This window comes from Anabrus simplex, chromosome 2 (assembly GCF_040414725.1).
Source record: "Anabrus simplex isolate iqAnaSimp1 chromosome 2, ASM4041472v1, whole genome shotgun sequence".
Lineage (NCBI taxonomy): Eukaryota > Metazoa > Arthropoda > Insecta > Orthoptera > Tettigoniidae > Anabrus > Anabrus simplex.
Genome location: NC_090266.1, coordinates 577196982 through 577210005, shown reverse-complemented (window position 1 = coordinate 577210005; position 13024 = coordinate 577196982).

The window sequence follows — 13024 nt, the reverse complement described above, 5'->3', positions numbered from 1 at the left end:
TGGGTGTAAATCTCCTGTAAATGTAAAGAAATATAGGTTATTTGTTTTGGAAACTCTACTTAAGGGGAACCCAAAAGGGGTGAAATTTTAAAATGAGAATTTTTTCGGATATCTAAAAAACTTAACATGTTACAGAAGTGAAAAGTGGTATTTTTTTATGTCTATTAAACATAAAGAAAAGTGTATATTTAGTTTTCGGAAATACCACTTGGGTGGAGGGCGGGGGGGGGGGGTAAAAGTGACTGAAAATGGTGATGAATTCTTTTAATTAGGCTACTGATATCTCAAAAATGAAGATGTTACAGATGTGAAATTTGATATTTGCAATCTGCTTTAAAAGTAAAGAAACACGTATTCTCTGAAAATCCAAAATCCAATGAAGGGGGGGGGTGAAATAATTGAAACATTAGTTGACTTAATTGTATGAGAATACATACATCTAATACTAAAGTTGTTACAGACGTGAAAATTCGTATTTGGATCTCCTTTAAAAAGAAAGAAAAAGGCGTTTTGGTGGGGAAACCATCTTGGAGGGCGGGAGTGTAAAAGAGTTGAATTCCTTTCATGAGGACACATAAATCAAAAACTGAAGAAGTTAGAGTCATGATAATTGGTATTTAGAAGATCCTTTACTATTAAAGAAACAAGTATTTTTTTGCTGGAAAATTCATTTAGGGGGAGGAGAGATTATTGTGAAATGAAGTGAAAAAAAGTAAATTATTTTTATGTGGATACTTATATCTCAAAACTGAAGGTAATAGACGTGAACATTGGTGTTTAGAATCTCCCTTAAACATAAAGAAACAAGCATCCTTTTAATTCTTTTTCGAGGGGGGGGTGGCTGTAAATAAACTTAACGGCGGTGGGGTGTAGAAGGAGGTGCGACCAATTGATTTTACTGTTATTAATGTACTTATAAGGATCCTCCGTTGCTCAGGCGGCAGCGCGCCGGCCTCTCACAGCTGGGTTCCGTGGTTCAAATCCCGGTCACTCCATGTGGCATTCGTGCTGGACAAAACGGAGGCGGGACAGGTTTTTCTCCGGATACTCCGGTTTTCCCTGTCATCAGCCATTCCAGCAACACATAATAGTAATAATAATAATAATAATAATAATAATATTCCGGACCGTCGTCAAATTGCGGACCGCGATGGAAACGGCTCCTGGAGGGGTAATGACTAAGAATGCAGTCCGGTCGCGGGTTCAGTGCCGCCAAGGCACCCAGTATGACAGCACGCCGGATCTCCTGAAGGATTATATCCGTATTAAAAATATTATAGGAAAAGATGGAGAAGATTTACGGACCCAACTGACCTGGAGGAATACCTGAGCCTAACCCGGGAAGTACGAAATCGATTGCTGGAAAGGAAGATTTAAAAATGGGAGGAAACGTGCCGTAAAATAATAGATCGGGAATTTTGGTGGATTCTCGCAGAGAACGAGTCAGATCGCGAATTTCGGCGGATTATATATCTAAAACAATAAGCATTCAATTATAAATTTCAGTATAATACCGTAGCGAAGCACGGGTATCTTGCTAGTCTATATATATAAAATAGCTTGTCCTGACTGACTGACTGACTGACTGACTGACTGACTGACTGACTGATTCATCATCGCCGAGCCAAAACTACTGGACATAAAGAAATGAAATTTTGGGGATATATTCATATTATGATGTAGGTGCTCGCTAAGAGAGGATTTTTGGATATTCCTTCGGTAAGGGGGTGAAAATGGGGGTGAAATTTTAAAATGAGTGTATCTATATCTCAAAACTTTAAAAGTTTACAGATGTAAAAATTGGTATTTAGAATCTTCTTTAAAAATAAGGAAACACGTATTTTTTTGTTTTCAGAAAATCCCAGTATGAGGGATGAAAAAGGGTGAAAATGGGGAAAAATTGGTTGAATGCCTTTAATCAGGATACCGGTACTTATATCTCAAAAACTGAAGATATTACAGACCTGAAAATTGGTACTTTTGATCTCTTTTAAAAATAAAGAAGCACGTATATTTTTGTTTTTGTAAAATCCAATTAATGGGAGGGTGAAAAGGGGTGAATTTTTAAAATGAGTGAATCTATATCTCCAAACTTTCAAAGTTTGCAGATGTAAACATTGGTATTTACAATCTTCATTAAAAATAAAGAAACACGTATTTCTTTGTTTTCGGAAAATCGCAATAGGAGGAGTGAAAAGGGGTGAAAAATGGGTTGAATGCCCTTAATGAGGCTACTTATATCTCAGAAACTGAAGATATTATAGACATGAAAATTGGTGTTTGGGATCTCTTTTAAAAATAAAGAAAAACGTATTTTTTATTTTTCTGGAAAACCCAATTAAGGGGGGTGAAAAGGGGGTTATATTTTAAAATGACTGTATCTATATCTCAAAACTTTTAAAGGTTATAGATGTAAAAATTGGTATTTAGAATCTGCATTAAAAATCAAGAAACACGTATATTTTGTTTTCGGAAAATCATAATGGGAAGGGTGGTAAAGGTTGAAAAATGGGTCGAATGCATTTCATGAGTCTACTTATATTTCAGAACCTGAAGATATTACAGACCTGAAAATTGGTGTTTGGGATCTCCTTAAAAAATAAAGAAACACGTATTTTTCTTTTTGTGGAAAATCCAATTAATGGGGGGGGGGTGAAAATAGGGTGATTTTTTTTAAAATGAGTGTATCTATATCTCAAAACTTTTTAAGTTTATAGATGTAAAAATTGGTATTTAGAATCTCCTTTAAAAGTACAGAAACACGCATTATTTTGTTTTCGGAAAATCCCAATAGGAAGGATGTAAAAGGGTGAATAATGGGTTGAATGCCTTTCATGAGGCTACTTATATTTCAGAACCTGAAGATATTACAGACCTGAAAATTGGTATTTTGGATCTACTTTAAAAGTAAAGAAACACGTATGTTTTCGTTTTTGGAAAATCCAAATATTGGGGGGTGAAAAGGAGGGGTGAAATTTTTAAAATGAGTGTGTCTACATCTTAAAACTTTAAAATTTACAGATGTAAAAATTGGTAGTTAGAATCTCCTCTAAAAATAAAGGAACGCGTATTTTTTTGTTTCCTGTAAATCCTAATAGGAGGGGTGTAAAAGGGTGAAAAATGGGTTGAATGCCTTAATTGAGGAAACACATATCTCAGAAACGAAAGATATTACAGAACTGATAATTTGCATATGGGATCTCCTTTAAAAATAAAGAAACACGTATTTTTTAGTTTTTAGAAAAGCCAATTAATGGCGGTTAAACAGGAGTGACAAATTGGGGTGAATTTTCTGAAAGACTATATCTAGAGAATATCTTGGAAACGTAAAATGTTACAGACGTAAAGAGTGGGTGTAAATCTTCTGTAAATGTAAAGAAATATAGATGATTTGTTTTGGAAACTCCACTTAAGGGGAACTAAAAGTGGTGAAATTTTAAAATGAGAATTGTTACAGTATATCTAAAAAACTTAACATGTTACAGAAGTGAAAAATGGTTTTTTTTATCTCTATTAAACAAAGAAACGTGTACTTTTAGTTTTCGGAAATACCACTTGGGTGGAGGGGGGGGGGTAAAAGTGACTGAAAATGGTGATGAATTCTTTTAATTAGGCTACTGATATCTCAAAAATGAAGATGTTACAGACGTGAAATTTGATATTTGCAATCTGCTTTAAAAGTAAGGAAACACGTATTCTCGGAAAATGCAATGAAGTGGGGGGGGGGGTGAAAGAATTGAAACTTTAGTTGACAATTGTATGAGAATACATACATCTAATACTAAAGTTGTTACAGACGTGAAAATTCTTATTTGGACCTCCTTTAAAAACAAAGAAGAACGCGTTTTGGTGGGGAAACCATCTTTGAGGGCGGGAGTGTAAAGGAGTTGAATTCCTTTCATGAGGACACATAAATCGAAAACTGAAGAAGTTAGAGTCGTGATAATTGGTATTTAGAAGATCCTTTACTATTAAAGAAACAAGTATTATTTGCGGGAAAATTCACTTAACGGGGGGGGGGGGATTATTGTTAAATGAAGTGAAAAAAGTGAATTATTTTTATGGGGATAATTATATCTCAAAACTGAAGGTAATAGACGTGAACATTGGTGTTTGGAATCTCCCTTATACATAAAGAAACAAGCATTATTTTAATTTTTTGGTGGGGGGGTTGTGGCGGTAAATAAACTTAACGGCGGTGGGGTGTAGAAGGAGGTGAGACCAATTGATTTTACTGTTATTAATGTACTTATAAGGATCACCGTTGCTCAGGTGGCAGCGTGCCGGCCTCTCACAGCTGGGTTCAGTGGTTCAAATCCCGGTCACTCCATATGGCATTCGTGCTGGACAAAGCGGAGGCGGGACAGGTTTTTCTCCGGATACTCCGGTTTTCCCTGTCATCAGCCATTCCAGCAACACATAATAATAATAATAATAATAATAATAATATTCCGGACCGTCGTCAAATGTGCGGACCGCGCTGGAAACGGCTCCTGGACGGGTAATGACTAAGCATGCAGTCCGGCCGCGGGTTCAGTGCCGCCAAGGCACCCAATATGACACCACGCCGGATCTCCTGAAGGATTTTATCCATATTGAAAATATTATAGGAAAAGATGGCAAAGATTTACGGACCCAACTGACCGGGAGGAATACCTGAGCCTAGCCCGGGGAGTACGAAATCGATTGCTGGAAAGGAAGATTTAAAAGAGGGAGGAAACGTGCCGTAAAATCATAGAAAACCAGTCAGATCGGGAATTTTGGTGGATTCTTGCAGAAAACGAGTCAGATCGCGAATTTTGGCGGATTATATATCTAATACAATAAGCATTCAATTATAAATTTCAGTATAATACCGTAGCGAAGCACGGGTATCTTGCTAGTCTATATATATAAAATAACTTGTCCTGACTGACTGACTGACTGACTGATTCATCATCGCCGAGCCAAAACTACTAGACATAAAGAAATGAAATTTTGGGGATATGTTCATATTAAGATGTAGGTGCTCGCTAAGAGAGGATTTTTTGATATTCCTTCGCTAAGGGGGTGAAAAGGAGGGTTAAATTTTAAAATGAGTGTCTCTATATCTCAAAACCTTAAAAGTTTCCAGATGTAAAAATTGGTATTTAGAATCGTCTTTAAAAATAAGGAAACACGTATTTTTTTGTTTTCAGAAAATCCCAATAGGAGGGGTGAAAATGGGTGAAAATGTGGAAAAATGGGTTGAATGCTTTTAATCAGGATACCGGTACTTATATCTCAGAAACTGAAGATATTACAGACCTGAAAATTGGTACTTTTGATCTCTTTTAAAAATAAAGAAACACGTATTTTTTGTTTTTGGGATATCCAATTAATGGGAGGGTGTAAAGGGGGGTGAATTTTTAAAATGATGAGGCTACTTATATCCCAGAAACTGAAGATATTACAGACCTGAAAATTGGTGTTTGGGATCTCCTTTAAAAATAAAGAAACAAGTATTTTTTTGTTTCTGGAAAATCCAATTAAGGGGGGGTAAAAAGGGGGTAATATTTAAAAATGAGTGTATCTATATCTCAAAACTTTGAAAGGTTATAGATGTGAAAATTGGTATTTAGAAACTCCTTTAAAAATAAAGAAACATGTGTATTTTGTTTTCGGAAAATCCTAATAGGAAGGGTGGAAAAGTTTGAAAAAGTTGTCCAATGCCTTTCATGAGTCTACTTATATTTCAGAACCTGAAGATATTACAGACCTGAAAATTGGTGTTTGGGATCTCCTTAAAAATAAAGAAACACGTTTTTTTTCTTGGAAATTCCAATTAATGGGGGGGGGTGAAAAGGGGGTAATTTTTTAAAATTAGTGTATCTATATCTCGAAACTTTTAAAGTTTATAGATGTAAAAATTGGTATTTAGAATCTCTTTTAAAAATAAAGAAACACGTATTCTTTTGTTTTCGGAAAATCCAAATAGGAAGGGTGTAAAAGGGTGAATAATGGGTTGAATGCCTTAAATGAGGTTACTTATATTTCAGAACCTGAAGATATTACAGACCTGAAAATTGGTATTTGGGATCTACTTTAAAAGTAAAGAAACACGTATTTTTTCGTTTTTGAAAATTCCAAATATTGGAGGGTGAAAAGGGGGGGGTGAATTTTTTAAAATGAGTGTGTCTACATCTTAGAACTTAAAAATTTACAGATGTAATAATTGGTAGTTAGAATCTCCTCTAAAAATAAAGGAACACGTATTTTTTGGTTTGCTGTAAATCGCAATAGGTGGGGTGTAAAAGGATGAAAAATGGGTTGAATGCCTTTAATGAGGATACATATATCTCAGAAACGAAAGATATTACAGAACTGAAAATTTGTATATGGGATCTCCTTTATAAATAAAGAAACACGTATTTTTTAATTTTTGGAAAATCCAATTAATGGCGGCTAAACAGGAGTGACAAATTGGGGTGAATTTTTGAAAGACTATATCTACAGAATATCTTGGAAACGTAAAATGTTACAGACGTAAAAAGTGGGTGTTTGGAATCTCCTGTAAATGTAAAGAAACATAGGTGATTTGTTTTTGGAAACTCCACTTAAGGGGAACTCAAAAGGGGAGAAATTTTAAAATGAGAATTTTTACAGTATATCTAAAAAACTTAGCATGTTACAGAAGTTAAAAATGGTATTTTTTATCTCTATTAAACATAAAGAAACGTGTATTTTTAGTTTTCGGAAATGCCACTTGGGTGGAGGGGGGTAAATGTGACTGAAAATGGTGTTGAATTCTTTTAATTAAGCTACTGATATCTCAAAAATGAAGATGTTACAGACGTGAAATTTGATATTTGCAATCTGCTTTAAAAGTAAAGGAACACGTATTCTCAGAAAATCCAATGAAGTGGGGGGGGGGGGTGACATAATTGAAAATTTAGTTGACTTAATTGTATGAGAATACATACATCTAATAAAAACTAAAGCTGTTACAGACGTGAAAATTCGTATTTGGATCTCCTTTAAAAACAAAGAAAAACGCGTTTTTGGGGAGAAACCATCTTGGAGGGCGGGAGTGTAAAGGAGTTGAATTCCTTTCATAAGGACACATAAATAAAAAACTGAAGAAGTTAGAGTCGTGATAATTGGTATTTAGACGATCCTTTACTATTAAAGAAACAAGTAATTTTTGCGGGAGTATTCACTTAGTGAGGGGGGGGGGAGTATTGTGAAATGAAGTGAAAAAATAAATTATTCTTATGGGGATACTTATATCTCAAAACTGAAGGTAATAGACGTGAATATTGGTGTTTGGAATCTCCCTTAAACATAAAGAAACAAGCCTTCTTTTAATTTCTTTTGGGGGGGAGTGGGTGTCGGTAAATAAACTTAACGGTGGTGGGGTGTAGAAGGAGGTGAGACCAATTGATTTTACTGTTCTTAATGTACTTATAAGGATCCTCCGTTGCTCAGGCGGCAGCGCGCCGGCCTCTCACAGCTGGGTTCCGTGGTTCAAATCCCGGTCACTACATGTGTCATTCGTGCTGGACAAAACGGAGGCGGGACAGGTTTTTCTCCGGATACTCCGGTTTTCCCTGTCATCAGCCATTACAGCAACACATAATAGAAACAATAATAATATAAATATTAATAATAATAATAATAATGTTCCGGACTGTCGTCAGTTGTGCGGACTGCGCTGGAAACGGCTCCTTGTCTGGTAATGACTAAGAATGCAGTCCGGCCGCGGGTTTAGTGCCGCCAAGGCACCAATATGACACCACGCCGGTTCTCCTGAAGGATTTTACCATATTAAAAATGATTATAGGAAAATATGGCAAAGATTTAGGGACCCAACTGACCGGGAGGAATACCTGAGCCTAGCCCGGGAAGTACGAAATCGATTGCTGGAAAGGAAGATTGAAAAATGGGAGGAAACATGCCGTAATCTAATAGAAAACGAGTCAGATCGGGAATTTTGGTGGATTCTCGCCGAAAACGAGTCAGATCGCGAATTTCGGCGGATTATATATCTAAAACAAAAAGCATTCAATTATAAATTTCAGTATAATACCGTAGCGAAGCATGGGTATCTTGCTAGTATAATACATAAACTAAAATAAATGTAAAATTGGTTATTTTCTATGCAGCCCTACACACTATTTTTTCAAATATACGAAAAAATAGTAGAAAAGTTTTGTTAAAAACGAAAAATTTATTTTCCGAAAAGTTTTCTACGACAACCCGTCTAGGAAAAACAGTTATGACGTTCGAAGTTAGGGGATGGTATCACAACTACAGTTCTTACTCTAAATGTATAATGAAAGCCTTTTTTATATTGGAGGTTATTTTTACCCCGAAACATTGAAAAGAAACAGTAAGGGGTCAGTTGATATGTATAAACTGATAACTCCGAAACATTGAATAGAAACGGTTAAGGGTGAGTTGATATACTCTGACTGACAGAGCAAATGCAACACCAAGAAGGAGTGGTCAGAACTTTATGCCAATTGCAGGGTAGACTGACGTCACTGAGGCATGCTCATGATGTGAAATGCGCCGCTGTGCTGCGCACGTAGCGAACGATAAATGGGACACGGCGTTGGCGAATGGCCCACTTCGTACCGTGATTTCTCAGCCGACAGTCATTGTAGAACGTGTTGTCGTGTGCCACAGGACACGTGTATAGCTAAGAATGCCAGGCCGCCGTCAACGGAGGCATTTCCAGCAGACAGACGACTTTACGAGGGGTATGGTGATCGGACTGAGAAGGGCAGGTTGGTCGCTTCGTCAAATCGCAGCCGATACCCATAGGGATGTGTCCACGGTGCAGCGCCTGTGGCGAAGATGGTTGGCGCAGGGACATGTGGCACGTGCGAGGGGTCCAGGCGCAGCCCGAGTGACGTCAGCACGCCAGGATCGGCGCATCCGCCGCCAAGCGGTGGCAGCCCCGCACGCCACGTCAACCGCCATTCTTCAGCATGTGCAAGACACCCTGGCTGTTCCAATATCGACCAGAACAATTTCCCGTCGATTGGTTGAAGGAGGCCTGCACTCCCGGCGTCCGCTCAGAAGACTACCATTGACTCCACAGCATAGACGTGCACGCCTGGCATGGTGCCGGTCTAGAGTGACTTGGATGAGGGAATGGCGGAACGTCGTGTTCTCCGATGAGTCACGCTTCTGTTCTGTCAGTGATAGTCACCGCAGACGAGTGTGGCGTCGGCGTGGAGAAAGGTCAAATCCGGCAGTAACTGTGGAACGCCCTACCGCTAGACAACGCGGCATCATGGTTTGGGGCGCTATTGCGTATGATTCCACGTCATCTCTAGTGCGTATTCAAGGCACGTTAAATGCCCACCGCTACGTGCAGCATGTGCTGCGGCCGGTGGCACTCCCGTACCTTCAGGGACTGCCCAATGCTCTGTTTCTGCAGGATAATGCCCGCCCACACACTGCTCGCATCTCCCAACAGGCTCTACGAGGTGTACAGATGCTTCCGTGGCCAGCGTACTCTCCGGATCTCTCACCAATCGAACACGTGTGGGATCTCATTGGACGCCGTTTGCAAACTCTGCCCCAACCTCGTACGGACGACCAACTGTGACAAATGCTTGACAGAGAATGGAGAACCATCCCTCAGGACACCATCCGCACTCTTATTGACCCTGTACCTCGACGTGTTTCTGCGTGCATCGCCGCTCGCGGTGGTCCTACATCCTACTGAGTCGATGCCGTGCGCATTGTGTAACCTGCATATCGGTTTGAAATAAACATCAATTATTCGTCCGTGCCGTCTCTGTTTTTTCCCCAACTTTCATCCCTTTCGAACCACTCCTTCTTGGTGTTGCATTTGCTCTGTCAGTCAGTGTATATCACCTGATAGAGAATAATTTTTGATAAACTTTTTGCAAGTTGCTTTACGTTGCACCGACACAGAGAGGTCTTATGGCGACGATGGGACAGGAAAGAGCTAGGAGTGGGATGGAAGCGGCTATGGCCTTAATTAAGGTACATCCCCAGCATTTTCCCGGTGTGTAGATGGGAAACCACAGAAAACCTTCTTCAGGGCTGCCGGCAGTGGGGTTCGAACCCACTATCTCCCGAATACTGGATACTGGCCGCACTTAAGCGACTGCAGCTATCGAGCTCGGTTTGATAAATTTTAAGCTAAAGGACAGCTTCATACGACTACCCGTTTAGGTTATAAAAAATTATTCATTTAAGGGATTTTTCAATCTCTACCTAACACCATTGCATTTTCACACACTTCTGCAGTTACTACAGAAACACAGATTATCAAACAAATTTTACTCGTACATATACAGTAAGTACATGAAACTGTTGGCCTCGATGTTACAATGCTCCTAATAATTCAACAACAGCTTGAAAGAACGTTTCGTTAGAGAGAGTATGAAACAAATAGTTAACAAAAACGCATTTAGTTGCTCTATACTTGGTAGGAAATAAATAATAACACTTATAATAATAATAATAATAATAATAATAATAATAATAATAATAATAATAATAATAATAATAATAATAAATGTCTAGTCAGTAAGATTAATAACCCTGTGAGGTTAATCCCTGTGTATAATTGAAGCCTGTATGATTACGCTTGGACTATTCTGGGCATCGAACTTGGGTCTGTACGTTTGTAACCCCCCTCTGCCAGGTCGGCAAATTTTGTTGGGTTCCCGAGCTGTCGCCACGCTATTTTCAAAACCGTCGACTAGGCACTATTACCATCATTCTTGCCACGTTTCACCACACCCAACTTGTGTGCCCACTTTTCAAGTCTCCCGTGCTGTGACGTCACAGTAACGTGACCGAAAACACGCAATCAGTGCTTGATCTATAACTCTCATAAGGTAACTACCGGCTACGATTGGGAGGGCAGTGTCCGTGGCCTTAATTAAATTAAAGCCCCAGCATTTGCGTTGTGTGAAAATGGGAATATACGGGAAACCATCTTCGGGGCTACCGATGGTAGGATTAAAATTACCACATCCCGAAAGCAAGCTCACAGCTACGCTATCCGAACCCCACGGTCAATTCTGTCAGTATGGCTGTTACTGTTTATTATTAGGACATTATTTCTTTTCACAAAAATATACTATGTATAAAATAGGCCCTAAAACATTAAGCTTCATTCAGTTTCCTATTATCACTTCTAAACGTAGATTAATAGATCTGCATCTCACATCGCAATTCTGCTGGATTATTCTATGAAACCGAATTATAAACTATTAAAATTAAAATTACGTTCACAATGTATTAGAAGCATAAATATCGTATAACTCGATTTACTAGTACGGAGTAGCTAGTGAAGCTTCTCACAAGGACTGCAAAATTGTATAGTTACGAAATACGGGATAGTGTAATTTGACGTGCATTTTTTCCGAGGCTTTCCGGTCTATCCAAATTAATTCTTGGTTCACTCTAAGGCACTTGTCCTAATGCGATACCAGAATCGACTAAGAACAACAGATCACAACTGGTATATACACCGGTGGCAATGTTTGCTTTCAGTAGGGTAAGAATTATTATGTTCTGCTAGTAATATTCAGTAGATCTGAAAGATCATATACTTCTACCGAAACCAAACCCCATGGTACAAGAGGCCTGGTGGGCCATGGCCTACTAAGCACCCGCTGCTCAGCCCGAAGGCCTGCAGATTACCAAGTGTCGTATGGTCGGCACGCAGAATCCTCTTGGCTCTCTAGACCAGGGCCGCTATATCACCATGAGATAGCTCCTCAACTGTAATCATGTAGGCTGAACGGACCTCGAACCAGCCCACAGATAAGGTAAAAATCTCTGACCTGGCCAGGAAAGGAACCCTGTGTAAGAGGCAGACATGCTACACCTACACCTCGAACATAAAATTTAACTTACTGTATTCACTATACGGTAAGTAAACGGTTATATCTTTTTTCCAAAACGCAGCACAAGAAAAAGTTGTACAGTTGAGTGAAGGGTACGGCACGATTATGGATACTAACATAGACCACACACAAACGGCCATTAGATGGTTTTCATAAAGAAACATTCCCATAACGGTCGACGAAGGACTTTTCATATCCCTAATATAAACATCATCAAATACAAAAACGTATTTGTATCATTATTCTGACTTTTCAGTAAATAGATCACGAACTATGTAATCACATTAAATTATATCCGAGTAATCGAAATTTTTGTTCTAGTCTTTAACTCATCTGTACCACACGACCCGATTCTTTCATTATTGATGAACATTAATCATTTGATGTGCTGTACGCTCGATGGCATGTCAGTCCCCAGTTGTCTACTTCACCAGGAACAGCATGCGCATCAACAATCAGGCTACCTGCTCAATGCATTTAGATGTCGGGGGCACGGTCACTTGACAGTCAAAACCCAATGTCTGTCAGTAAATAGGCTGAGCAGAGTCATGGGAGGATGTGTGAAGTAATTAATAAATGGCACCCCCATATCTAACTACAATACAAGTGATTCACCCGTCATCTAACGAAGATTGATGGCAATTTTTTTGTGCTATTCTTAGTTCATAAATTGTTTTCCGCTGTATTCCTTTTAACCTAATGAAATGCTCCTTTCTAGCTACGTTTGTATCGACAAAAGATTGTGAATGCAAGGGTATTTCTTAATATTCAGGTTATTAACTTACATTCATTTATACAGTACAAACGTGAAATATTCATACATAGAAAGAATCTAATTATATACCAAATTTATGACAGTTGCAGGATTACACATCATTAGCCTTCAGCTGACCGATATATTAAGCTATCCCTTATAAAAGGAAGACATTCAGAAGCCAGTCGTAGGTTATTTCTATGACCCGTCTCGGCGTGTTCCAACAAGAGGAAATTGCGGGTTCGATGTCTAGAATAAAACGTAAAGGTTTTTCTCGCAATACTGTAATAGCTTTCAATTGTTATCTTTAAATACACATCACAATAAACGTAATTTCGAGATTATATGCAGACAATCCGGAATACGCAAACTTCACATCTCGTACGCAACCGTACTGAATAGTCGG